Source organism: Macaca mulatta, chromosome 13, assembly GCF_049350105.2.
Source record: "Macaca mulatta isolate MMU2019108-1 chromosome 13, T2T-MMU8v2.0, whole genome shotgun sequence".
In the NCBI taxonomy this organism is placed as follows: Eukaryota; Metazoa; Chordata; class Mammalia; order Primates; family Cercopithecidae; genus Macaca; species Macaca mulatta.
In genome coordinates this window covers 124,481,696-124,508,285 of record NC_133418.1, presented here as the reverse complement: position 1 = coordinate 124,508,285, position 26,590 = coordinate 124,481,696, and the positions used below count along the sequence as shown (strand labels likewise).

At 39.2% G+C, this 26,590-nt stretch overlaps 1 long non-coding RNA gene across 2 annotated transcripts in view; it reads left to right on the top strand.

Moving 5' to 3' along the window:
- The window catches only part of LOC144333633 (uncharacterized), a 62,864-nt gene that overhangs the window by 8,891 nt on the left and 27,383 nt on the right, over positions 1–26,590 (top strand). For both annotated transcript variants that reach the window (XR_013402559.1, XR_013402558.1), the window contains exon 2: positions 10,967–11,060. This is a non-coding gene — a long non-coding RNA (uncharacterized LOC144333633). The remainder of the gene's footprint in view (positions 1–10,966; positions 11,061–26,590) is intronic.

The following is a 26,590-nucleotide window of genomic DNA, read 5'->3' as shown; positions in this document are numbered from 1 at the left end:
TCAAAAGTGGAGTGATGGTGTGGGATTGGTGGCATGTGTTAAGTATCTTTGCCATGTCTATCATGATACTGTTTTAGAAGATGAGAGTCATGAAGGTCCCATGAACACACTGTTGAGCTGGTAATTTTTGAACTCCCATGACTCAGAATCAAACCATATCTGTTTGTTTTTGTTTAATTTTCCAAGTTTTATATAGAGTTCCCATAAATAAAACATTGTGCTGTGAGAATGCAAGGGCATGAAAACAAATATAGTTTAGCCAACAGCAATACCTCATTCTGGTCTTTGGAGCTGTTTCTCAGGCACCCTGAATTTTATAGTAAAAAATTATTCTGGGGCTCCAAATATGTTAGTAACATGGAAATTTATATATATATATATATATATATATATATATATATATAGTGTATATATATGTATATGATATATATAAAATAAAATGTTAAATATGTTTTTGTGCAAAATCTTGTTTTATGCCATAATCAGCAAGAACATGGGACTCTCACCAGTATGGATAGCGTGTGACTGCAGTTGAGTGCCCTCTGCACTGGCTGTGGCAAAGTTCTCAGTTTATGTCCTGATTTATCTGCGGGATGGAAGTAAGCTTGAGAGCTAGTTTTTCTCATCAGTGACATATATTGATGACAATGTGCCTATGACCTATATCCACAAACTTACTATGTTTAGACGTATTTGTGGGTTGATGACCAGCAACACTTTTAAAAGGGTCTCATTCTTTCCCTTGGATATTTTCAGGATGACCTTATATTAATATACAAATATTCCCATGTATTTTGATTTTCAGGGCCATTAATTCTTCTCAGCAACACCATAGTCCCTACCTAAGTACTGATTCAATAGTAGACATGAGTGAGAGTTTTGCTTGCCTACGTAAGGTGCTATAATTGATAGAATATTGAAGATAAGTTTTTGAAAGAACGGGAAAGGTAAACGATGAGTAAATATAGTAAAAGAAAAATAGGGCTCCTAATTATCAGAATGAAAGCTTAGGTAGGTGAAGTGGGATGATCTGAGAAAACATGTCATCTCTCAAAGATGGGAAGAAGTCTTAGACATCAAACAATCTCAAATCATCCACTAAGTGAAATTTAGGAAAAATTTATTTTTTTAATCAAAAAGTGGGCTTGACAGATTTTTTGATAGATCCATAATATGGGAAAGTATCAGGCAAAAAAAAATTTTGGACTAAATTAGAGGTGGGATAATCAGAGGAAAGTATAATTAAATTCATTAAACAGTAGTCAGTGAGATAGTGTATCAGTTAATTTTGGTTAAGTAACAAATGACTTCAAAACTTAATAGTTAAAATAATAGTCATTTTATTCAGCTCACAATTACGTAGGTTAGATGGGTGGTTCTTTGGCCACTCTCTGGAGGGCTCTTTCATTCAGTGGATAGTTGGCAGGTCTGTTGGTGGCCAGCGGGTAGCTGATGCATGATGTAGGTTGACCTCACTTAAGAGTCTGCTGTTTGGCAGGGTGTTGGCCAGGGGTTAGCTAATTATTAGCTGAGGTTTTTATTTATTCACCATCTGTTTTTTCACTTATCGGGATAGCTTAGCTTCATTCACATGCCAGTCTTAAGATTCCATTTTGGAAACCCAATCATATCAATAATTATGTTAATTGTAAATGGGCCAAATATTACAATTAAATTGCAGAGATTGTCAGACTGAATAAAAATGTAAGACTTAATTACCTGCTGCCTGCAAGAGACTTTAAATGTAAAGAAACATAAGTTGAAAGTAAAATGATGAAAAAAATATACCAGGCAATCAAAATAAGAAAGTTAAATTGGCTATGTTAGTACCAGACAATGTAAACTTAAATGCAGGAATTATTACAAGAAATAAAAAGGAGTATTTAATAGTTATAAAAATTTCAAGTTTGTAGGAAGACCAAATAATCATTAGTAATGTAGGTAGCTAAATATAGTGCCTCAAAATAAATGAAAGAAGCATGATAGAATGAATGGGAGAAAAAGCCAAATACAAAATTATAGTGAAGATTTTTAACATCATTTCTCAGAAATTGATATAACTGCCCCCAATCTGGAAAACACCCAAATTCTTGGAAATTAAATCAACACATTTTTTAATAACTCATGGGAAAGGGGTGAAAGCACTAGAAACATTTTTACAAATATTTGAACTCTATGAAAATAAACATAGCAATATCAGTGTTTATAAGAAAATCTAGAGATTTTAATGCTGATATTAGAAAATAATAAATGTATTTTTACATCTAAGGAACTAGAAAAAGAAAAAAATTAAACCCAAATAAATAGAATAAGGTAAATAATAAAGAGCTGAAGTAAGTAAAATAGAGAAATGTAAACATTAAAGACAATTATAAATGCTATAAGTGGCCGGGCGCGGTGGCTCAAGCCTGTAATCCCATCACTTTGGGAGGCCGAGACGGGCGGATCACGAGGTCAGAAGATCGAGACCATCCTGGCTAACATGGTGAAACCCCGTCTTTACTACAAAATACAAAACACTAGCGGGGCGAGGTGGCGGGCGCCTGTAGTCCCAGCTACTCGGGAGGCTGAGGCAGGAGAATGGCGTAAACTCAGGAGGCGGAGCTTGCAGGGAGCCGAGATCGCGCCACTGCACTCCAGCCTGGGTGACAGAGCGAGACTCCGTCTCAAATAAATAAAAAAATAAATAAATAAATAAATAAATGCTATACGTTGGTTCTTTGAACAGAAAAAAATACAAGCCTCTAGAAATACCAATCAAGAAAAATGGGAAAACACAAACTTACTATCATCAGAAATAAAAAAGCAGATCTCACTGCAATTTCTACAACATTTAGAAATATTATGAGGGAATATTATGAACAAAGTTATTTGATAATAACTTTGATAACTGGGAGAAATTTGATAACTGGGAGAAAATGGAGAAATTGTTTGACATACAGTTTAATAAAAATGACACAGAAATAAGTTAAAAATTTGAATAACCATATATCTAGTAAAAAATTTGAACCTTTGTGTTAAAAGATATTGAAGTTTATAAAAACAACCTCGCCACAAAGATGCTTTGAGTCTAGATGGCACTATCTAGAATAACGCTGGAAGGAATAACAGAAACTTTAATAAACTCTGATGGAAAGTAGAGGACAGTGCAGGACATGTTGCAGTGTATTCTGTGAGCCCACACAGCCCTGATACCAAACATGACAAAGGCATTATTCTCCAGGAACATAATCTCAAAAGCTTTGTAACAAAATACTGACAGATAAAAGGATAAAAAATATACCAGATAAAAAATATACCACATTATCAAGTGGGATATATCCCAGGAATACAAGGTTGATTTAACATTTGAAAATCTATCAATAAAAATCAGTATGTTAACAGAATAAAGAAGAAAAAAGACATGATCATTTTAATATACATGGAAAACATTTGATTACATTAAACATGCATTCATGTTAAATAAAACTTTCAGCAAGTGTAAACAGAGAATAAAAAGAAACATCCTTAATCTGTGAATGGGAATCTATGAAAAACCTACAGCTCATTTAATGGTGAAATGCTGAAGGCTTTCCTCCTACAGGCGGAAACGAGACAAAGATATTCTTTCTGATTATGTCAAGTCAACATTGAACCAGAGCTTTTAGTCAGTGCAATCACACAAGGAAAAGAAATAAAAAGGTATATAGATTGGAAGAAAGAAACAAAACTATCTTTGCTCACATACGTCACAATTGTTTATGCAGAAAATTCTCAGGAATATACAAAATAACTATGAGAGTTAGTGAATTTAGCAAGGCCGTAAGATACAAAAAAATATAAAAATTGATTGTACTTCCATATGATAGCATCAATCATGTGGAAAATGAGATTAAATGTTATTTATAATAGAGTGAAAAAACAAAGTAATAGGAGCATATTTTATAAAAATGAGCAAAACATATACAGTGAAATTAAAGGAGACTTAAGCAAATGGAGATAACACTATTTTCATTAATTTAGACACTCAATTTTGTTAAGAATTCAGATATCCACAAATAGATTTTTAGATTCAATGCAATCCCAATCAAAATCTCAACAGTATGATTTGAAAAAAAATTACAAGTTAAATCTAAAATGTACATGGAAAGCAAAGGAATAAGAATAACCCAAATACTTCTGATAAGGAAGAACAAAGCAGCAGGACACATTCTACCTAATTTCAAGACTTACTATAGAGCTCTAGCAATGAAGACAGTGTGATATTAGTACACACATAGACCATTCCATCAATGAAACAAGGAGAAGGATGGAATAGACACCCACATGGGAGGTAAATTGAATTCTGGCAGAAGTTCTAGAGAAGTTAAATGGAGAAAGGAATATTTTCTTTTATATGATGCTGGGATAATTGAAAAAAAAAAGTGGAGATAAAACAACCCGTATCCTTACTTCTCACTACACATGTAAACTATGGTTCATAGATCAATACAAAATATAAGCTATCACTATAAAGCTTCTAAAAACATAGGAGAATGTTCTGGCAACCGTGGAGTAGGCAAAAGTTCTTACAGTGAACAAAATAAGGCATTTACCTAAGGAGCAAATTGGAACATTAAGCTGTATTGAAGTTAAAAACTATTCTGTTTAAAACAGATCATTAAGACAACACGAAAGCAAAACAGGCTTAGAGAAAATATTCATAATACACATATCAGGCAAAACATTTCTGTAAAGAACATATAAAGAGCTCCAACAAATAAAAATAAATACAAATGATTCAATGACTTATACATATATTCCACTAAATATATTCATGTTCAATAAAAACATCAAAATATCAAAAATATTAGATATGAGGATAATGTAATTAATGTCAGATGATACCACTTTGCACAGTGTATACCATTTGCTAAGATTAAAAATTCAACCACACTGATTGTTGAGGTGACTGCGAAGCGCCTTGAACTCTTAACAGGTGCTCAGGAAGGGCCATAGACCAAGCACTTTGGAAACTGGAAGTTTCTCATTAAGGTAAAAATACACCCGCTCTATGACTCTTACACTGCACTGGTATTTACCCAAGAAGTATAAAAATAACCATCCACAAAAATACTTGTATAAGAATGTTTGTAGTAGCTTTACTCATAATTGCCAAAGCCTTAACCAATCCAAGTACCCATCAACAGGAAAACAGATTTTAAAGAGATGATACAATCATACAGCAAAATGCTACTGAGCAATTAAAAGGAATTGGACACAACAATACAATCTGAAAAACATGCTGAGTAAAAAACCCAGGCGTAAGTGTAAGTATTGCATGATTCCCTTGATAGGAAGTTTAAGAACAGACACTGTCTTAACAGGAACCAGAACCTTGGTGCCTGCAGGAGTTGCTGGCTGTTTCCTGATGCAGTTGGAGCAGAATGGGATGTTCTGGGACAACAGAGATGTTTACCCATCTTGACTCGTGTGGTCTTCTGAAGAATGGCCTTCAAAGTTATCCAGATCCTAATCCCTGGAAACTGAGAATGTTGCATGGATGAGGGAATTTGCAAATGTGATTGCGTTAAGGAGCTTGAAATTTGTAGATCATGCTGGATTACCCCAGTGAGCCCTAAATGTAATCACGTGTGTCTTTATCAAAGGGGAGCAGAGGGAGATTTGCAGACAGATGAGGAAGAAGATGAGAAAACAATGGACACAAGAAAGAAAAGGTGATGCAATTCAGGGACCCAAGCCAATAAATGAGGGTGACCTCCAGATGCTGGAGAAGGGAAGGAAGCAGATGGGCTCTAGAGCCTCCCCAGGAAGCAGGACCCTGCCATCACCTTGATTTTGTCCCAGTGAAACCATTTGTTATTTAGTTGCCAGAACTGTGTGGGCATAAATGTGTGTTGGTTTAAGCTATCAAATTTGCAGCAGTTTGTTAAAGCTGCCATGGGAGACTAATACAACTGGCGTGGTAGTTCCATGAATGCACACATTCACCAAACCTTAACATGTAATCTTTGGATACTGGCATGATAGGTCCATGAATGCATATGTTCACCCACATACTAACTTGTACCCTTCAAATACTGGTATGATAGTTCTATGAATGCATTCTTTCAACACACACTAACGTGTACCCTTCAGATACGGGCATGGTAGTGCCTTGAATACATGTGTTCACCAAACCCCAACATGTACCCTTCAGATACTGGTATGATAGTTCCATGAATCCATGTGTTCGCCAAATCCCAACATGCACTCTTCAGATATAGACATGGTAGTTCCATGAATGCATGTTTTCACCAAAGACCAACGTGTACCCTTCAGATACTGGCATGATAGTTCCATGAATGCATATGTTCACCAAACTAAAATATGTACCTGATATGGTTTGGCTGTGTCCCCACTCAAATCTCATCTTGAATTGTAAATCCCATAATCCTCACGTGTTGTGGGAGGGTCCTGGTGGGAGGTAATTGAATCATAGGGGTGGATTTTTCCTGTGCTGCTTTCATGATAGTGAGTAAATCTCACCAGATCTGATGGTTTTATAAAGGGCAGTTCCCCTGAACGTGCTTTCTTGCCTGCTGCCATGTAAGACATTTTTTGCTCTTCCTTCACCTTCTGCAATGATTGTGAGGTGTAGCCAGCCATGCTGAACTGTAAGTCAATTAAACCTCTTTCCTTTATAAGTTACCCAGTCTCGGGTATGTCTTCACAGCAGTATGAAAATGGACTAATACAGCAAATTTATAGTGGGAGTGGGGTGCTGCTGTAAAGATACCCAAAAATGTGGAAGTGACTTTGGAACTGGGTAACAGGCAGAGGTTGGAACAGTTTGGAAGGCTCAGAAGAAGATAGGAAAATGTGGGTAAGTTTGGAACTTCCCAGAGAGTTGGAGAGCTCAGAAGACATGAAGATGTGGAAAAGTTTGGAACGTCCTAGAGACTTATTAAATGGCTTTGACAAAAATGCTGATAGTCATATGGACAATAAAGTCTAGGCTGAGGTGGTCTCAGATGGAGGTGAACAATTGTTGAGAACTGGAGTAAAGGTCACTCTTGCTATGCTTTAGTGAAGAGACTGGCAGCATTTTGCCCCTGCCTTAGAGATCTGTGGAAATCTGAACTTGAGAGAGATGATTTAGGGTATCTGGTGGAAGAAATTTCTAAGCAGCAAAGAGTTCAAGAGGAAGCACAGTATAAAAATTTGAAAAATTTGCAGCCTGATGATGCAGTAGAAAAGAAAACCACATTATCTGGGGAGAAATTCAAGCTGGCAGCAAAAATCTGCATAAGTAATGAGGAGCCAAATGTTAATCATCAAGACAATGGGGAAAACATCTCTTGGCATGTCAGACACCTTCACAGCAGCTCCTTTCATGACAGGCCTGGAGGCCTAGGGGGAGAAATGGTTTCCCTGGCTGGGCCCAGGGCCCCCCTTTTGTGTGCAGCCTTGGGACTTGGTGCCCTGCATTCCAGCTCCTCCAGCCATGGCAAAAAGGGGCCAATGTATAGCTTGAGCCATGGTTTCAGAGGGTGAAAGCCCCAAGCCATGGGAGATTCCACGTGATCACAGCCCTTCAGATGTGCAGAAGACAAGAATTGAGGTTTGGGAACCTTGGCCTAGATTTCAGAGGATGTATGAAAATGCCTGGATGTCCAAGCAGAGGGGTGCTGCAGGGACAGAGCCCTCATGGAGAACCTCTGCTAAGTCAGTGCAGAAGAGAAATGTGGGATTTGAACCCCCACACAGAGCCCCTACTGGGGCACTGTCTAGTGAAGCTGGGGTCTAAGCAGACCCCAGAATGGCAGATCCACTGACTGCTTGCAGCATGCACCTGGAAAAGCTGCAGACACTCAGCACTAGCCTGTGAAAGCAGTCAGGATGGTGGGCTGTACCCTGCAAAGCCACAGGGGCAGAGCTGCCCAAGGCTGTGGGAACCAACCTCTTTCATTAGCATGACCTGGATGTGAGACAAGGAGTCAAGAGAGATCATTTTGGAACTTTAAGATATAATGACTGCCCTATTAGATCTCAGACTTGCATGGGGTTTGTGACCTCTTTGTTTTGGCCAATTTCTCCCATTTTGGATGGGTGTATTTACCCAATTCCTCTACTCCCATTGCATCTAGAAAGTAACTAACTTGCTTTTGATTTTATAGGCTCATAGGTGGAAGGGACTTCCCTTGTCTCAGAGGAGACTTTGGACTGTGGACTTTTAAGTTAATGCTGAAATGAGTTAAGACTTTGAGCAACTGTTGAGAAGGCATGATTGGTTTTGAAGTGTGAGGACATGAGATTTGGGAGGGGCCAGGGGCAGAATGATATGGTTTGGCTGTGTCCCCACCCAAATCTCATCTTGAATTGTAGTTTCCGTACCCAATGAGAGGTAATTGAATCATGGAAGTGGATTTTCCCATGCTGTTCTCTTGATAGTAAATAAGCTTCATGAGATCTGATGGTTTTATAAAGGGCAGTTCCCCTGCACATGCTCTCTTGCTTGCTACCATGTAAGATGTGCCTTTGCTCCTCCTTCACTTCTGCCATGATTGTGAGGTATCCCCAGCCATGTGGAATGGTGAGTCCATTAAACCTCTTTCCTTTTTATGTTACCCAGTCTCAGGTATTTCTTCATAGCAGCATGAAAATGAACTAATACAGTACCCTCCAGATACTAGCAACATAGTTCCATGAATGCATGTGTTGTTACCAAACTCAAATACGTACCCTTCAGATACGGGCATGGTAGTTCCATGAATGCATTTGTTCACCAAAGACCAACATGTACCCTTCAGATACAGGCATTTGACTACATGAGCAGTTTACTTCAATGAAAAAGAAAAACCCTGAAAAACAACAATAAATAAAAACAAAAAATAAGTAAAAATATCTAAAAAATAAGTAAAACCACAAAAAATAAGTAACAGCATCTAATCTGTACTTAGATACAGAAATCACACAAAACACACACACACAATAGGAGTCCACAATGTTTGATGCACTCTTTTGAAGGGAATTAAGACATGTTTCTTTTGTGTTTGGTTCTTATGCTTTAAAGTGAAATACACCTTCCGCTAGACCTGTCAAATCTCGCTTTCTTCCAATCATCACATCTTTATTTAATATTCATTCTCATTTTCTGACTCCCCCGCACTGCTGGGTTCCATCCCAGTTTGCATTAACTGGTCAGCTCCCCACCATAGGAGTAGGGGGAACAGTGCTCTGCACCTCCCTCTCCCCTGTACTCCCTCCCCTCCACCCACTTTCCAAACTCCCACAATGACATCCAAATCCACAGCTTCTCTCTTCAGCTGATGCTCTGCAAAGAAGCAGCAGAACCACTGCATCCAAGATGAGTGAAGGTGAAGTTAGAAGGAATGAGATTCTTTGAGAGGAGACCCAGGCAGTGGAGGGGCAGAGGTGAGATCTGAGCACAGCATGGAGGAATTTAAAGGGGAAAGAAGATGCATCCAGGATAGAAGATTCCTAAAGAATGTTTACGAAACAAGATGCTACTCAGTTTTTATTATATGAGAAAGCATGAATAGTGTCCCCTCGCCTACCCCAAATCTAGAAGTGAAGAGGCTCCAGAGTACAGACTGAAACCACCCCCCAGAGGAGGCCAGGCTCAGCACCAAGAGAGAGTGCAGTGGGGCAAACACCAGCAGTGATGCAGTCTGGTTTGTAGGGGGAAAAACAGAGGACAAACTTGAAAAGCTAAGGTGCTGCTACTGTAAGTCACACAGATACAATCACTGCAGGCAGACATAAGCTGGGGCCAGTGCCTCAGGCCAGCATGGGAACAGAATACGAAGGAGGTCACAACACAGGCGATACACTGGGGCCAGGGGCCATGACATCTGGGTCAGGGTCTGGATGGGTGGTGATCCAGGGGACTGTCCACAGCCTTGGCCCTCTCCTGTCTTAGACGTGTCTGTTCCCTGACCCAGGTGTGACCCTCCCCTGACCCAGGTGTGACCCTCCCCTGACCCTGGTGTGACCCTCCCTTGCCCTAGGTATGACTCTCCCTTGTCCCAGGTGTGCCCCTCTCTTGCCCCAGGTGTGCTATCCCTTTCACTCAAGTGTGCCCCTCTCTCCTTGGAGTCAGCTCAGAGGCTTCCCTGCTTGTGGTGGCCCCTTCCTCCTCCATTCACAATTTGCAGTTAAGTGTCCTCTGCATTCCCATAGTTAATGAAGAAGAAAGAGCTTTAAAATAGCTTCTGAACAGTGAAAACCAGAAAAGAGTATAAAAGGTTAAAAATAACCTTGAGCATCTTTAAAAATGTAATTCTATGGATACACAATCTGTAGCTCTCAGCTGGCTCTGCAGAAAAGCCAGTGCTTTGCACTCCACGGCTGTGGTGCCTCCGTTTACTGTGACTGAAGAAAGGGCAGGTGCATTGACTGACAACGCTCCGTGCCAGGCAGCGCAAGGGTCGCTGGACTGATCCTCATTTACAATATTGATTCTGTAGAATGTTCCTCCTGACAGTGATTCTAAAACCCTTTGTGTGCATATGGATTTTATATAAAATTTCATTTTCTCTGAAATCGACCGAGCATCCAAATCTTGTTCCTGTTGGCAGCATCTCCCTGCAGGTGCCTGCCTGGACTTGGGTGGTTGCCAGTGTACTCTGGGTGGGCTGGTGTGGAGGCTTCAGGAAGCTGCATCCTGAGCACAGGGACCAGCCAGCCAAGTCCCTTTCCTGAGATGCCAGCCCGCGCTTGAGCTGTTCTCCACCCCTACACTCTCTCCTCTCCCACCTACACCCACTCTTTTTTTTGTTTGTTTGTTTTTGAGATGGAGTCTTTCTCTGTCATCCAGGCTGGAGTGCAGTGTGCAATCTCTGCTCACTACGACCTCTGCTTCCTGGGTTCAAGCGATTCTCCCGCCTCAGCCTCCCCAGTAGCTGGGATTACAGGTGTGTGCCACCAGGCCAAGCCTCCTACTCCCTTTAGAGAAGTTAAACTTGTATTTTTTCTTTTTTAGCAAGAGAGAGACGCTGCAGGGTGCATCACAGATGATCCTGGGACAGATGGATCTCGGCATCACGGATGGCAGCATTCACTCCACTGGCCCCAGAGTAAGAAAGCTGTGTTTGGAGAGGGGTTAATGACAGCCTCCCAGCCCTCAGGAAGTTGGTCACCTTAAAGAAGGAGGCAGGGAGGGTGTGTTTTCCAAATCTAGTCCTGGAGATGCTTAAAGAGAAAGAACATTGACAGAACTCAGTGTCCAATGAGCAACTGAAGGGAAGTCTATGTTCCACCTCCGAAGGGCTGAATGTGTCCAGGGCCCACTGCAGGGTGGACATGGTGCCTTGGATTGCAGTGTGTCTGTATTTCCTGATCAGTTGGTTGTGTAATACTTCTCAGTTAAGCTAGGAAGAGAGCACCACCAGTCACTGGGCATATTAGGAAAATTCATAGGTGGAAAGATAGAGAACGGAGTAAACAATAAAGAAGAAATACAAAAATTTGAAGACTTTTTAAGCAGAAGAAAACTAAAATACACAATCATTAATATCCTAAGGAGGATTAGAGATGGTATCATAATCATCAAATGAGAAATGTTATTAGAAACATTCAGAGGATAAAGAAGCACTCTTAGAAATTAAAAATCTGTGATCACAACTTAAAATTTGAGTTGAAAAATATTGTTGAAGATATCTTTTGGAAGCCAGAGCTAAAAGGCAAGGACAGAAAATATGAAAAGAAAAACACAAAACTTAGACGAGTAGTATTGGAGCTTCATTATGTTAATAAGGAATCCAGAAGGAGAAGGTAGAGGAAATACAGGGAGTTAAGTCATTAAAATAATTCAATAAAAAATTTCCAGAACTAAAAGACATTATTTTCCTGATTGAAATAAAAAACAAGGGCCCAACCTAAGACACAACACTGGGAAACTTCAGTTTAGTGTGAAAAGTTGTGGAGGCTGCAGGTAAACGCGTGGGCCCAGCAATGAGCCATCTGCAGGGCAGCCATCAGGCCAGCCCAGCATGGCCGTGAAAGGGTTTCCACTTGCAAATTCTACAGCCAGCCCAACTCTCAATCAGCCTACACACATTCTCAGATATTATCAGGCACTTTCAGACAACATTCGCCTCTGTGCCCTTTTTGAGGATGCCGCTGGAGCAGGCATCTCACCAAAGTGGAGGGGAGACCAGGAAGGAAGGAAGCAGGCATTTGGGAAAGGGGAAAGGGCTTTCCCAGGATGGTGGGTCAGGGAGGTCTCAGAATGATGTCTGTGCATCCAGTAGAGGATAGCTTGTCTAGACGCTTCCCTCTTCAGGAAGAAATGGGAGAAATTGCATGTGTCTGAAATCTTTGAGAGAAGATTTAGCATTGTATTAGTTGAGAATAACCAAATTAAAAACAATTATTAACTCTTGAAACAACAAAATCTTTGCTAAATAACAGGCTCATGGTTTATTCCACGTTGTATCTGTCAACTGAATTTGTACAACCACAAAAGTGTAAATGTTGAATATTGATCTAACCCCAGTTACCATGCAACCATTGGAGGATGATGGGGGCTGGGGGCAGGAGCAGGCTGAGTCCTGAGCTGCCTGGGTAGGAGCTCAAGAGAAAAGGGTCATTGCAAGCATGTGATGTAGAAAGAGGGAGCTATTGTCTAAAGTGTTGGTAAAGGGGGAAGAAGGGTTGCCTCTGTGCAAGGATAGCTTTGGTAAAAAGTAAAGATTAAAACTAAAAACACATGAAGACAAATGAAAGATAAACCCTCCTGACAAAGTTGTTTGTGTGTACGTGAGTGTGATTTTATTATAGACTTTGCCTTCTTGTGCTCAGGGATGCTAGACAGCACTTCAGCATCAGGCCTAGGGGAGGCACGCTAGACAGAAATCAGCAACAAAAAGTGCAAAAATATAAAAATATGTCAGGAAATATGCTGCAAAAGTATGCTTGTTTACAGAAGGCAACAGAAGCAAGAGGCAGGCGTGTGAACGTGCATGTGGGAGCTCAGAGTTTTCACCACTCTGCACTTGGCCATGAGTGACCCAGGAAGTGCTTCAAATGTTGATGTTGGGGTTACCACCAAATTCTAGTGAACAGGTGAACTCTCAAATACCTTCTATCCTAGGGCCATTTAGTGGGGTCATTTAGTGCCATTTTCTGATTTCATTTTTCTGTCTGATTCATTTCTTCAGCTTATTTCATACTTGTATAATTTTATGATTTTATTCTATTCTGTTAAAATTTATTTCTCTAGTATATGTCTAAGTAATGCAGAATATATAATATGTTTACATGCAGCATATTGAGAGGAAACAGGCATCACTAGACTAAGTCTCAACGTGTGGACAGTGTTGGTAGAAGCATACTTAGGGAGCTCATCTTCATGAGACACAAATTGGTTTCCTATCCCCGTTACTCCTTTCCCATCCTCTCCTTTAAAGTACTGAGGTTAGTCCCAGGTGGCTCTGTACAACTTCCCACAGAATGGTTATTTTATGCAAGAACAGAATCCTTGTCTGTTTTTCCTTCAAAGTAGTCATTTTAACCTGTGGCATTTATTAGAAAACAAGATTGTCTTAAAAGGAAAATTTTAAAAACATTCAATTTCTATTTATTTATGTTTATGTTTTTATCAAGTTGAAATTCACAATGTATGATCCACCATATTAAAGTGGAATTCAGTGATAGTGCATTCACCATGTTGTTCAGTTTCTAGCAAATTGTATTTTAAAAACGTTTTTATTACCCCAGAGAAACACTTTGTACCTAAGTAATCATGTAATGCAATGAGATGTAATGGGACAGAAACATTCAGAGAATAAAGATGAACTTTTAGAAATTAAAATCATATGATAGTTTGCTGAGAATGATGGTTTCCAGCTGCATGCATATCCCTACAAAGAACATGAACTCATCCTTTTTTATGGCTGCATAGTATTCCAAGGTGTATATGTGCCACATTTTCTTAATCCAGTCTGTCACTGATGGACATTTGGGTTGGTTCCAATAAAAAAAAATTAAAATCATACATGACAAAAAGTTACAACTCAGTGAAAGAGTTGGAAAACATTGTTGAAATCTTTTGGAAGCTAGAGCTAAAAGACAGAGATGAAAAATAGGGAAGAAAAACATACACAAATTAGACAACTAGTCCTGGCACTCCACTATGTTAATAAACCAGAATTCTGCAATGAGAGGACAGGAAAGAGAGGGAATCTCTGCTCCCTGGTAGTCTCTAATCTGCTTTCTGTCTCTATGGATTTGTCTGTTCAAGATAAACCGTATAGAAGAAGTAATTCACTATGTGACCTTTTGTACCTGGCTTCTGTTACTGGGCATAATGTTTTTAAGATTCATCCATGTTATAGCAAAATAATATTTATGACTAAGTAATATTTAATTGCATGTGTACCACAATTTGTTCATCCCTTTATCTGTTGATGGACAACTGGGCTATTTCCATGTTTTGGGTATTGTAAATAATTCTGCTATAAACATTTGTGTGCAAGTTTCTGTGTGGACACATGTTTTTATTTCTCTTGGATATATACCTAGGAGAGTAACTGCTGGGTTATACAATAATTTCGTGTTTAAATTTTTGAGAAGTTGCTGGGGTGTTTTCCACAGCGATTGCATCATATGACATTCTCATCTGCAGCATTCTTGCTCCTGTTACACCACATCCTGTCAACACGTTTTATTCTTCATTTTCTTGATGAAAGCCATTCCAGTAGGTGTGAAGTGGTGTATCATTGTGGTTTTTGATTTGCAGTTCTTTAATGACCAGTGACAGTGAACATCTTTTTGTGTGCTTTTTGACCATTTGTATATTTTATTTGAAGAAATGTCCTTTGCTCATTAAAAAAATTATTTTTGCGTTTTTTGTTAAATTGTTAGAGTTCTTTAAAATTGCTCTAAATATGAAAACTTCATGAGATACATAATTTTGCAAGTGTTTTCACCTATTCTATAGATTGCCTTTTCATATTCTTGATAATGTTCTTTGGTGTTCAAAAGTTTTTATGAAGTCGAACGTATCTATTTTTTTCTTTTCTTGCCTGTTCTTTTCATGCCAAATCTAAGACTTCATTGCCAAATCCAACATCAGAAGGTTTACCTGTGCTTTCTTCTAAGTGTTTTGTGGTTTTGACTCATGGTTAGGCCATTGATTAATCTTGAATTAACTTTTTGTGTATGTTAGGTAGGGATTGAAGAGACTTCTTTCCCTATTCAGTCTTAGTACCCTTGTGAAAAATCATTTGACCATAGATATTTGGGTTTATTTCTGGACTGTAATTCTATTCCATTGGTCCACATCTGTGCCTAAGCCAGGATAACACTGTTTTGATTACTTTCCACAGTGACTGCATCATATGACATTCTTATCTGCAGTGTTCCTCTATCTTGTTCTTGACCTTATGGTGAAAGTTTTGAAATTGGGAATTGTGAGTCTTCCTACTTTGTTTTTCATTTTCAAGGTCGTTTTAGGTATTTGGGACTCCTTGCACTTCCAGATGAATTTGAGAATCACCTTTTGCATTTCTTCAAAAAAGACCATTGGAATTTTGATAGGAATTGCATTGAATCTGTAGATCACTTTGGGGAATATTCTCATACTAACAATATTAAGTGCAGTTCATAAACATGGGATATCTTCCCATTTATTTAGATCTTCTTTAATTTCAGCAGTGTTTGGTAGTTTCAGTGCACAAGTCTTTCACTTCTTTGGTTAAATTTATTTCTAGGTATTTTACTCTTTTGGATACTATCATAAGTGGAATTGCTTTCTTATTTTTCTTTTCAAATTATTTATAGCTGGTGTATAGAAGCATAGCTGTTTCTTGGATGTTGATCTTGATGTTGATTTTGATGTTGAACACAGAAACATCACTGGATTTGTTTAGAAGCCCTAGTAGATTTTTGCTTGTTTGTTTTGTGGGCATGTGTGTGGTGTGTGTATATTCTATGGGATTTTCTGTATACATACTCCTGTCATCTGTGAATATAGTTTTATTTCTTCCTTTCCAATTTGAATGTGATGCTCTTATTTCTTTTCTAACCTATTACTCTTAAGATATCCAGGAAAATATTGAATAGAAGTGTGAAATGTTCATTCTTATCTCGTTCTGGACTTTAGGGTGAAAACTTTCACAATAAAGTATGAGGTTAGTTGTGGAGTTTTCAATTGTCCTTTATCATGTTAAAGAAGTTACCCTCTATTCCTAGTTTGTTGAGTGTTTTTATCATAAAATGCCATTGAACTTTGTCAAATGCTATTTCTGCATCTATTGAGTTGCTTGTGTGTGTGTTTCATTTATTCTATCAATGTGATTACATTGATTGAATTTTTTGTATTGAGCTACCCTTGCATTCTGGGGATAAATCTCCTGTTATCTAATCCCTTTATGGTATACAATCCTTTTGATGTGTTAATGGATTCAGTGTGCTAAGTGATGGTGCTAATCTTTAAAAATGTTGACGTCTTTGTTATGTCAGCTAGATTGAATTGTATTTAAAGACCCAAGGCTAGTTACTTGGATAGCCATTGGTCACACATTTGCTAGTTGGGCATTTCACAGAAATGGATATTAATCAAATTAAAGAAAACAGGCATTGGTAAATGGATTTCTGTTTCTAGACATTTTCAATTCCATAATAGATTATTTACTATACCTGGTCAGCAAGTCTGTAATGCTAGAATGAATACATACTCGGTTTATAGGTTTTAAAAAATGAGAATAGTAAACCATTTATCATTTTTATCTAACTTCTTTTACAGACCATATAGACATATGAAATCTGACTTAATATGAACTGCTACTTTTTCTTTTTTCTAATAGTAATTTCGAATCACATTTAGCTTTTTTCTCATTAAATATTTCCTAATTATTATTTTATTATGCTTTTGTTTTATATGTATGAAGAACATAACATTCATTGACTTTTGATTTTTCTCTGTAACATTATCTTCAGCTATTGAATTAGTTTTCCTTTTGATGTTAGTTTCCATTTATCATTTGGGTTACCAAAGTAACGATTTCTTACAGTTATGTCTTTGTTAATAATATTTAGAGCTTTATAAAAAATAGTATATTTCTTAAAGCAGTTATATTTTCCCAAGATGTTCTTTAAAAAACTGTGGTGCATGCATATATATTTATATCTATTTTCTTTAAGTTGGTATATTCTTCTTTCCTCATATGCTTCTGAAGATATTACAGGGTAAAACTCTTATTTTATACTTTTGAAAGTGATCTCCTCCAATAATAGATGAAAATTGAATACAGTTTTTGATTTCCTTTCATTTTAGGTAATTATCTGTTAGAATTTGATTTATCATACTATACAGTTTTGCTATGAGGACAATTAAAATAATTAAAATGAAATGTGTGTGTATGTAAAGTCTTTTTCCCTCCTTATCACACTGTATCACTGTGAGTTTTTCCAGTGTCTGACACTTGGCTCCAATGTCAGTTTCTTAATTTTAGGGCTGGGTCTTCACCTCTGTCTCCACTTCTAAGTTAGTGCAGGGCTTGGCATGGGGAAATTTCCTTCTTTTCTCTTCCTCATTTTCTGTTTCTTTTCTTCTTATTTTTTCTTTGTTTTTCTTCACCTCTCCCATTCTTTTGCCACCTTTCCTTCCTACATGTTTATTGAAAAATCATGTACCCTTAACTAGTGATTTTGCATCTTATTCCCATCCAGATAATATATTTTAATATATGCCTTTGATTGTATCCTAAAATGCTGTGATATTTCGTTTGCTTGAGTGAATTGAATAATGAATTTTATAAATTCTGCAGTACCCTGGAGGTAGTTCCAGCTACTGTTTGAAATACTTTCCTTTTCATAGTATCCCTATACTTCTCATACAGTATCTTGCAAAATAAAAAATAACATAACTAAGAATATAATAAATGTACCTTGATAATCCTGATTGGTTATCAGAAGAAAATTTGGTAACTGCTTTGCATCCTTTACACTCTGGTTACATCCTCATTCTCAGGCTGAAGCTACTTGTTTTGACAACTGTAATCTAATTAGTTGGGGATTAGAAAACAGTAACATCTCCTTAACACCCAAGAGGGCACCTAGGATGAAATAGACCCTTTCAAACATGATTCCTTGTGGGTGACTGTATGGCTTTTCCATACGTGAGTCAAACACAGCAACAGCATATTTTATCTAGGACATTTCCTTTAGTCACAAAGACCTGTTCGTCTGATGCAAATTTGAGTCATGTGCCTTTGACCTTCAAGAGCCCTTCAATGCCTAGGAGACATCCCTCATTTCTTAAGTTGTTCTTAGAACAAGGAATTCACAAGAGTAACGAATCCAAACCTCAGATGTCAGAGGTCAGACCGAGAGCCAGAGCTGGCTGTATGTTACGCTTGGCCAGACTCTTCCCTCCTCTCCATCCTTCATATTCTCCGAGGATGCAGGCTTAATATCCTCATTATTTTGTCAGCTGCAATTTACCAAAGTCATAAAAAGCCACACCACCCATGTGTCTTTGAAACAGACAAATTCTTTCATAAAAATATACCCTGGAAAATGGGAGCTGTATTTTTGAAAATAAATATGCAAACTCTAAGACTCATATTGAAGTAAAAAATAATATTTTTCCAAGCCTGGCTGAAGATAAATTATCTGATTAATTAAGAATATAATAGCAATTCTTTTTGATGAAGACTATGTTTTCTTTGAATCCTGAAGGAAGGTACAGGTGGAGCGAGAAGAGAAGCCCAGGGAAGAGCGGTGGCTACGTTATAGCCAGACGTCACCATTAGTTCGTTCCCAAAGAATTCAGACGCCAGGCATGGGGGCTCATGCCTATAATCCCAGCATTTTAGGAGGCTGAGGTGGAAGGATCGCTTGAGCCCGGGAGTTTGAGACCAATCTGGGCAACATAGTGAGACCCCCATCTCTAAAAACGTCTATAAAAATTAGTGTTGGTGTGTGCCTGTATTCGCAGTTCTTCAGGAGGGTGAGGCAGGAGGATCACTTAGGGCCAGGAGGTCAGGGCGACAGTAGGCTGTGATCCCACCACTGCCCTCCAGCCTGGGCCACAGAGAGAGACCCTGTCTCAGGAAAAATAATAATTCAAATATATTAAAATACAGAGAACCCGGATCACAGTGCACATAATTTGACTTCCTTTTGGTGACTCAGAGTTGTGCTGCAGGGTCGGCTTCACGCTCAGGAGAAAGCTGGTGTATTTGCAGTGACGTCATCATGCAGCCTAGGAGATCCTGCCTCACCCAAAACCCCAGTGTCCGGTTGTTTACCTAAAATTTATCTCTTCATGTCAAAATAATTTGTCAGATATGCAACGTTAGAAGTAACAGAACTCCAGATGACAAAACCCGGACAAATCAGTTTTTACTGTGTTTTCTTGACTATGATATTATTTTTAAATAACCATTTTATATTGCATTGAAATTAACATTAATTTTTTAATTGGAAAATTTCTGTATTTATGATGGGCAACATGATGTTTGGTACATATTTATATACATACACTGTGGAATGGCTAAATCAAGCTGATTAATACATCCATTGTCTCACATACTTACTATTTTTCTTTTGTGGTTAGAACGTTTAAAATATACCATCTTAGCAATTTTCGAGTATATGTTACATTGCTACTAGTTATAGTCACCGTGCTGTGCAACAGACCTTGGAACTAATTCTTCCTGTGCAGCTGAATTTTGCATCCTTTGACCAACATCTCCCGTGCCCTCTCCCTGGCCCTGGTACCCGCCCTTCCACTCTCTGCTTCTCTGAGTTCAGCTGTCTTGGATTCCACGTTGAAGTGGGATCATGTGGCATTTGTCTTTCTGTGCCTGGCTTATCTGATTTAACATAATGTCCTCCAAGTTCACTCATGTTGTTACAAATGACAGGATTTCCTGCTTTTTCAAGGCTGAATGGTAATGGTATGCCATTGTGTACTATGTTTCTTTTGTCAGTTCATCTATTGGGGGCACTCAGGTGGATGCCACACCTTGGTTATTGTAAAGCATGCTACAGTGAACACAGGACTGAAGATATTTTTTAGATCCTAATTTATTTCTTCTGGATACGCCCAGTAGTGGAGTTGCTGGGTAATATGGTTGTTCTATTTTTAATGTTTTGAGGAAACTCAAAACTTTTCATAATGAGGGCCAGGCGCGGTGGCACACGCCTGTAATCCCAGCATTTTGGGAGGCCGAGGTGGGTGGGTCACCTGAAGTCAGGAGTTTGAGACCAGCATGACCAACATGGTGAAACCTCATCTCTATTAAAAATACAAAAATTAGCCAGATGTGGTGGAGGGGTGCCTGTAATCCCAGTTACTGGGGAGGCTGAGGCAGGAGAATTGCTAGAATCCGGGAGGTGGAGGTTGCAGTGAGCCGAAATCGTGCCGTTGCACTCCAGCCTGGGGGACAGAGCGAGGCTCCGTCTAAAAACAACAACAACAACAACAAAAACACTTTTCATAATGGTTGTATCAACTTACATTCTCACCAACAGCGTGAAAAGGTTCCTTTTCCACCAATTCCTTACTAACACTCATCTTGTTTTTTGATAATAGCCTTTCTCGCAGGTGTAAGATGGTATCTTCTTATGACTTTTATTGTATCTCCTTGATGATTAGTGATGAACATTTAAAAATATATACTCGTTGGCCATGTGTATGTCTTTTTTGGAAAAGTATCTCTTTAGATATTTGCCTATTTTTAAATTAGGTTATTTGTTTTATAGCTATTGAGTTTTTGAGTTCCTTATGCATTTTGGATATTAATGTCTTATCAGATGTATGGTTTTCAAATATTTTCTCTCATTCCATGGATTTTCTCTTCATGCTATTGTTTCCTTTTCAGTATAGAAGTTTTTTTTTTTTAATTTGATGCAATCTCATTTGTCTATTTTTCCTTTTTTTGCCATGCTCTTAGGGTCATCTCCAAAAAATCATTGCCCAGATTAATGTCACACAGTGTGTCCCCCATAATTTCTTTAAAGCAATCTGTAGATTCAATTTGATCCCCGTCTGACATTTTTCACAGAAATAGGAAAAGTAATCCTCAAATTTAATTTGGAACCCCAAAAGACCTCAAATAGCTAAAGCAGTCTTGAGCAGAAAGAACAAAGCTGGGCACATTACATTACCTGACTTCAAGATATATTACAAACCTATAAATATATACATATCAAAACAGCGTGATACTGGTATAAAAACAGACACAAAGCCCAATGGAACAGAATTGAGAGGACAGAAATAAATTCGTGCATTTATAGTTTATTGGTTTTTGACAGAGGTGCCAAGAGTACACAATGGGGAAAGGACAGTCTCTTCAGCAAATGGTGCTGGGAAACTGGATGTCTGGAAGAATGAAGTTAGAGCCTTTTTTTCACACCACAGACAACAATCAATGTAAAATAGACTAAAGATATGAGGCTTGAAGGTAAAAAACTTGGTTGGGATTTTTAAAAAATTAAATTTAGGATGAAAAAGAATCTGGAATTCAATTGTCTTTTTCTCTTTCTTTCCTTCTTTCCTTCTTCCTTCTTTCTTTCTTTCTTTCTTTTTCTTTCCTTCTTTCTTTCTTTCCTTTCTTCCTTTCTTCCTTTCTTCCTTTCCTTCCTTTCCTTCCTTTCTTTCTCTTCCTTCCTTCCTTCCGTCCTTCCGTCTGTCCTTCCGTCCTTCCGTCCTTCCGTCCTTCCTTTCGGATCTGGCTTTTCTATCCAGACTGGAGTGTGGTGTCGTGATCACAGCTCACTGCAGCTTCAAACTTCTGGGCACAAGCAGGCCTCCTGCCTCAGCCCCCCAAGTGGCTGGGACCACAGGTGCCGCCACGCCCAGCTAATCTTTATGTATTAATTTATTGACTGGTAGAGATGGAATTGCTTTCTATTAAAGTAGGGAACCACAACCTTTTGAAAGCAGTGGCCTGTGTCTTAGATTTTTGGTAAGGTATATATTTTAGGGCTAGGTATACATAGTAATCAAACATCAAGGTTTAACATATATTAAAACTTAAAATCTGTCTTCAAAACATCAAAACAGTTTTAAAAATGAATAATGGAGTAATAAAAATATTCATATGCATGACAGAAATGTTAATTTCCATAATATGTAATGAACCATTGCAAATTAATAAGAAAAATTCAAATGAATCACCAAAAATTTCAAAAATAAAATAAATTGCTTTAAAAAGTAAGAAAAAATGTAAGCTTCTTAGAAATAAAATACATTAAAGTTAAAATTTGGCTACATCGCCAAGTGGACGGCTCTCACAGTGTCCTCATCAGTGCTGCAGGACACAGGGAAATGTACCTTCTCATAAACAGCTCGTGGGAATGAAGATTGGTCAAAATTTTGGGAGGTAATTAGACAAAATATTTTTAGAGTCTTAAACATGTCCACACCTTTTGACCTAGTAATTCCATTTTTAGAAATATATCTTGACATGTGCACATCTCTGTGGGTTTATATCAAAGTTGTCCAGTGATGCATTTTTGTAGCCTAATGCATGGAAAATCACCTAGCTGTCCAGGCATAGAAGAAAAAGTAAAAATAATATGGCACAGCTTAAAATGGAATGCTGTACAGACATAAATATTTTTTAAAACCATTTAAAGCCATGTGTAACTGCTCATGGCAGATTGCCTAGTAAAAAATCAGAAAAAATGTATGCAGAGCAATTTTCAGTAAGTTCCAGGATGCCTGCGGGATGTGGCGTTGCTGCTGTGGCTGAGTGAGTCTGTGGTCAGAAAGAGCTCTTAGCGTGGCTCCCAGCCCCCACTCCCTGACTGAATGGAGCCTCGCTCGCCTCCTGGGCCTCAGTTTCCCCATCTGCTACCTGCATCCTCGAATTGCTGTTGGATTAAATGAAATCACAGACCTGGCTTCCAGTGCAGAACAACTCTTCAATGAATGGTAGTTTTTACTGTTATAGTTCTCGTTACTACTATCATTGTTACTCCTAAACCAAAAATATGAATATACCCCAAATATTAGCAATGACTACTCTGAGCAGTTAGCTTACTCTTGTTTACAGTGTTTATTTTTACAATTACACTGTACCTTCTTATTTACATAATCAATGAGTTCTATAATCAATGAGTTCTTTTACTATCAGAGTAAAATTAAAAAATTCTCGTTATGTGTTTCCTAACAGCTCCACAGTCTCATTTTAGACTTTTTTTCTCTTTCAAAGAAATTAATCTTTCTGAAAATAAATTCCTTACAGTGAGTTGTTAGACTCCAGTAGTTATGAATCTTTCTGAAAATAATTTTAAAATTTTTTGTCTATTATACTTAATGCTTTAATTCATGTTATATATTGAGAGAAAGAAATTGTATTAAACATATAAAAACATATATTTCCTTGGGGGTATTTTAAGTGTGTTCTTTTTACATATTTGTCAGTTACTGTACAATTATAATACTTTAAAAATTATTATAACTTTAAAATACATTTCAATATCAGTTTGTATAACAGGCTACTGCTTGCATTTTAAATAATGATTTAGAATTAACTTTTTACCCTGGCCTTTCCTCTGTGCACCTCATCTCCAGCATCTCTTTCTCTTCTTATGAGGACGCCATCCTGTTGGATGAGGGCCCCACCCTTGTGCCCTCCTGGAACCTTTACGCCTTCTCAAGGCCCCGTCTCCAATAGGGCAGTGAGAGCTTCCACACACAAATCAGGGGGAGGCAGATGCAATCCGTTCCTTAATAGACAATCTGATATTTCTCATCGTCTAGTGCGTGATTGAACAGGCTTCTGAAGTCTGAATCTGCCTTCGTAAACAGATTTCTTTAGACATGTCTATGTTAAGTTGTTTTTGATTCTCGCTAGTAATTGTTTCCTATCATGATTTTTTCATTCTTGGTCTCTTCACTTTGATCCATGTCATGGTGGGGGGGAACTTCCCTTAGAGGACACTTCTCAGGAAGGTCCCATGAGTGGGAGCATTTTGAGCAATGCTACTTACGCTTATTGGATGAAACACATCTTGCTGGTTAAAACTTTCTGTAGTCATGCGTTCTCTTCCAAACGTTGGGAGGCCTTATTTCATGACATTTTGACGTTTAACTTTTAGGGGGAAAATGAAGTTTTGGTTGCTGGGTAGGCAGTCGTCCTCCTTGCCCAGTTGCTGGTAGATTTTAGACTTTTCTTGGTTATTATTGTATACACACCTCTATTTGTTGCCAGTCTTCATTGATCTTTTATTTTTGGTTTGTTTTGCTTTTGTCTGGAGTGACTGCACACATTGCTTTTCAGCTCAAGATGGCTGGCTTTTTATTTTCTTATTGATATATAATGTGCATATTTATGGGGCACATGCAATATTTTCACACATGCATAGAATGTGCGATGATCCAATGAGGGTATTTAGGATACCCACCACCTTGAATACTTACTATTCCTTTGTATTGGGAATGTTGTAAATCTTCTAGCTATTTTGAAATACACGATCTGTTGTTGTTAACTATAGTCACCTTACTGTTCTACAGACACTAGAATGTATTCCTTTTATCTAACTGTGTCCATTAACCAGCCTGTTTCCATCCTCCCTCCCCTACACCCTTCCCAGCCTCTGGTATCCATCGTTCTACTCTCTACCTCCATGAGATCGTCTTTTTCAGCTCCCACATGCAAGTGAGAACATGTGATGTTTGTCTTCCTGTGCCTGGCTTATTCCCCTTAACCTAATGCTTCCAGTTTCATCCACATCGCTGCAAATGACAGAATTTCATGCTTTTTTGTGGCTGAATAGTATTCCAATGTGTGTGCATGTGTGTGTCTGCATGCGTGTGCCTGTGTCTGCATGTGTCCTTGTGTGTCCTTGCGTGTGCCTGCATGTGTCCTTGTGTGTCCTTGCATGTGCCCACGTGTTTGCATGTGCCTGCATGTGTCCTTGTGTGTCCTTGCGTGTGCCTACGTGTGTCTGGTGCATGTGCCTGCGTGTGTATGCATGCACCTGCGTGTGTCTGCGTGTGTCCTTGTGTGTCCTTGCGTGCACCTGCGTGTCTGCGTGTGTCCTTGTGTCCTTGCGTGCGCCTGTGTGTCTGCGTGTGTCCTTGTGTGTCCTTGCGTGTGCCTGCATGTCTGCGTGTGTCCTTGTGTGTCCTTGCGTGCGCCTGTGTGTGCCTGCATGCGTGTGCCTGCGTGTGTCTACGTGTGTGCGCCTGCGTGTCTGTGTGTCTGTGTGTGCTTGTGTGTGCGTATGCATGTGAGTGCGTGTGTGCATTTTTTGTGTGTAAATATGTATGTCACATTTTCTTTACCCGTCCATCTCTGATGGACACGTAGGTTGATTCCATGACTTTGTTATTGTGAACGTTGCTGCTATCTTCATGGGGTGCAGGCATCCTTTGACATTCTGATTTCCTTTCCCTGGAGGGATGTCCAGCAGTGGGATTGCTGGATCCTATTTTTTCTAAGTTCTATTTTACTCTTAGTTTCCGGAGAAGCCTCTATAATTCACACCGGACTAGAAACACAGCATCAGATGCAAGATTTTCCCCCACAGAAGGCTAACTAATCACCAAATAAACTATGTGCATTAGGAAAATAAAAAATAAAGGCTTGCAAGTCAGGTGACAACGAGCAGAGCTGTACATTCTCCTAAAGGAAGGGAGGAAATAACTGGGTGCGATCACACAATCCACCCTTCCGAGAATGATTTCAGAAAGAGAAACTGGTTGGGTGTCTTCAAGGGGATAATTTTGCAATAAGAAACTCACCTGTTAGGTTACCACTTTTCTTCTGGCCCAAAAGAGGCTACAGCTGTGGCCATCGGATAGAAAAGTTGCTGGTGCGCCGCCGGCAGGAAGGCGAGTTAATGCCGGGGAGTCGCCCGTCCTTTGTCTGTTGTCTTTCCATGTCTCCAGTCTCTTTCCGTGGATCCCAAGTGATCCTGGGGAAGGTTCTATTTCCTGTTCTTACAGATGCCCACTTTGTTCTCAGGACTTTCTGAGCATGCCTCTTGCTGCTGTGGAATTCTTGCTCGCGATCTCCGCACATCCTACTCCCCCTCTCGTCTCTTTCCACTCCCCGTACACACGTGCACCTGTGGTGACTGTGCCTCCCGGGGTCCGCGCACTGCTGGTCCACACCACCCTCGTGGTTTTCACACACACGCGCCTGCCCAAGGTTTGCTTGAGGTTGTGGCCTCTGAATAGTCCAAGAAAGGCTGTGCAGGCCAGGAGGCAGGTGGTGTTCCGGCTGCTGTGAGAGCTCAAAACACGACAGAATGAGGATGACAGGCAGCTGGACATCGGGAGGGAGATCTGCTGAGAGATTCAAGGCTGCTTTCCTCTCTGCAGCAGCAGGAGTTCTTGGAGGGAGGAGGGACAGCTGGGCATGTTTTCTTTACTGCAGCTCCCTCGGCTGCACGACGAGGAAAGATGCTGTGTGGTCCGTGCCCTGCAGGGTGGACCCTGCCTTCCATGTTCACATTTCCCGCTTCTCCTTTCACTCATGGCTTCATGGGGAGGAGCGGGAGACCTCAGGGAGTGTGGAGAGGTGTCACGATTGCATTTACATCGCTCCGTAAATTCCTACTTGCCACTTCCGTTCACTGTCTTCTGCCCACACCCTTTCTCACTTGCTTGGGATGGGGAATTTAAAGAAGGAAAAGA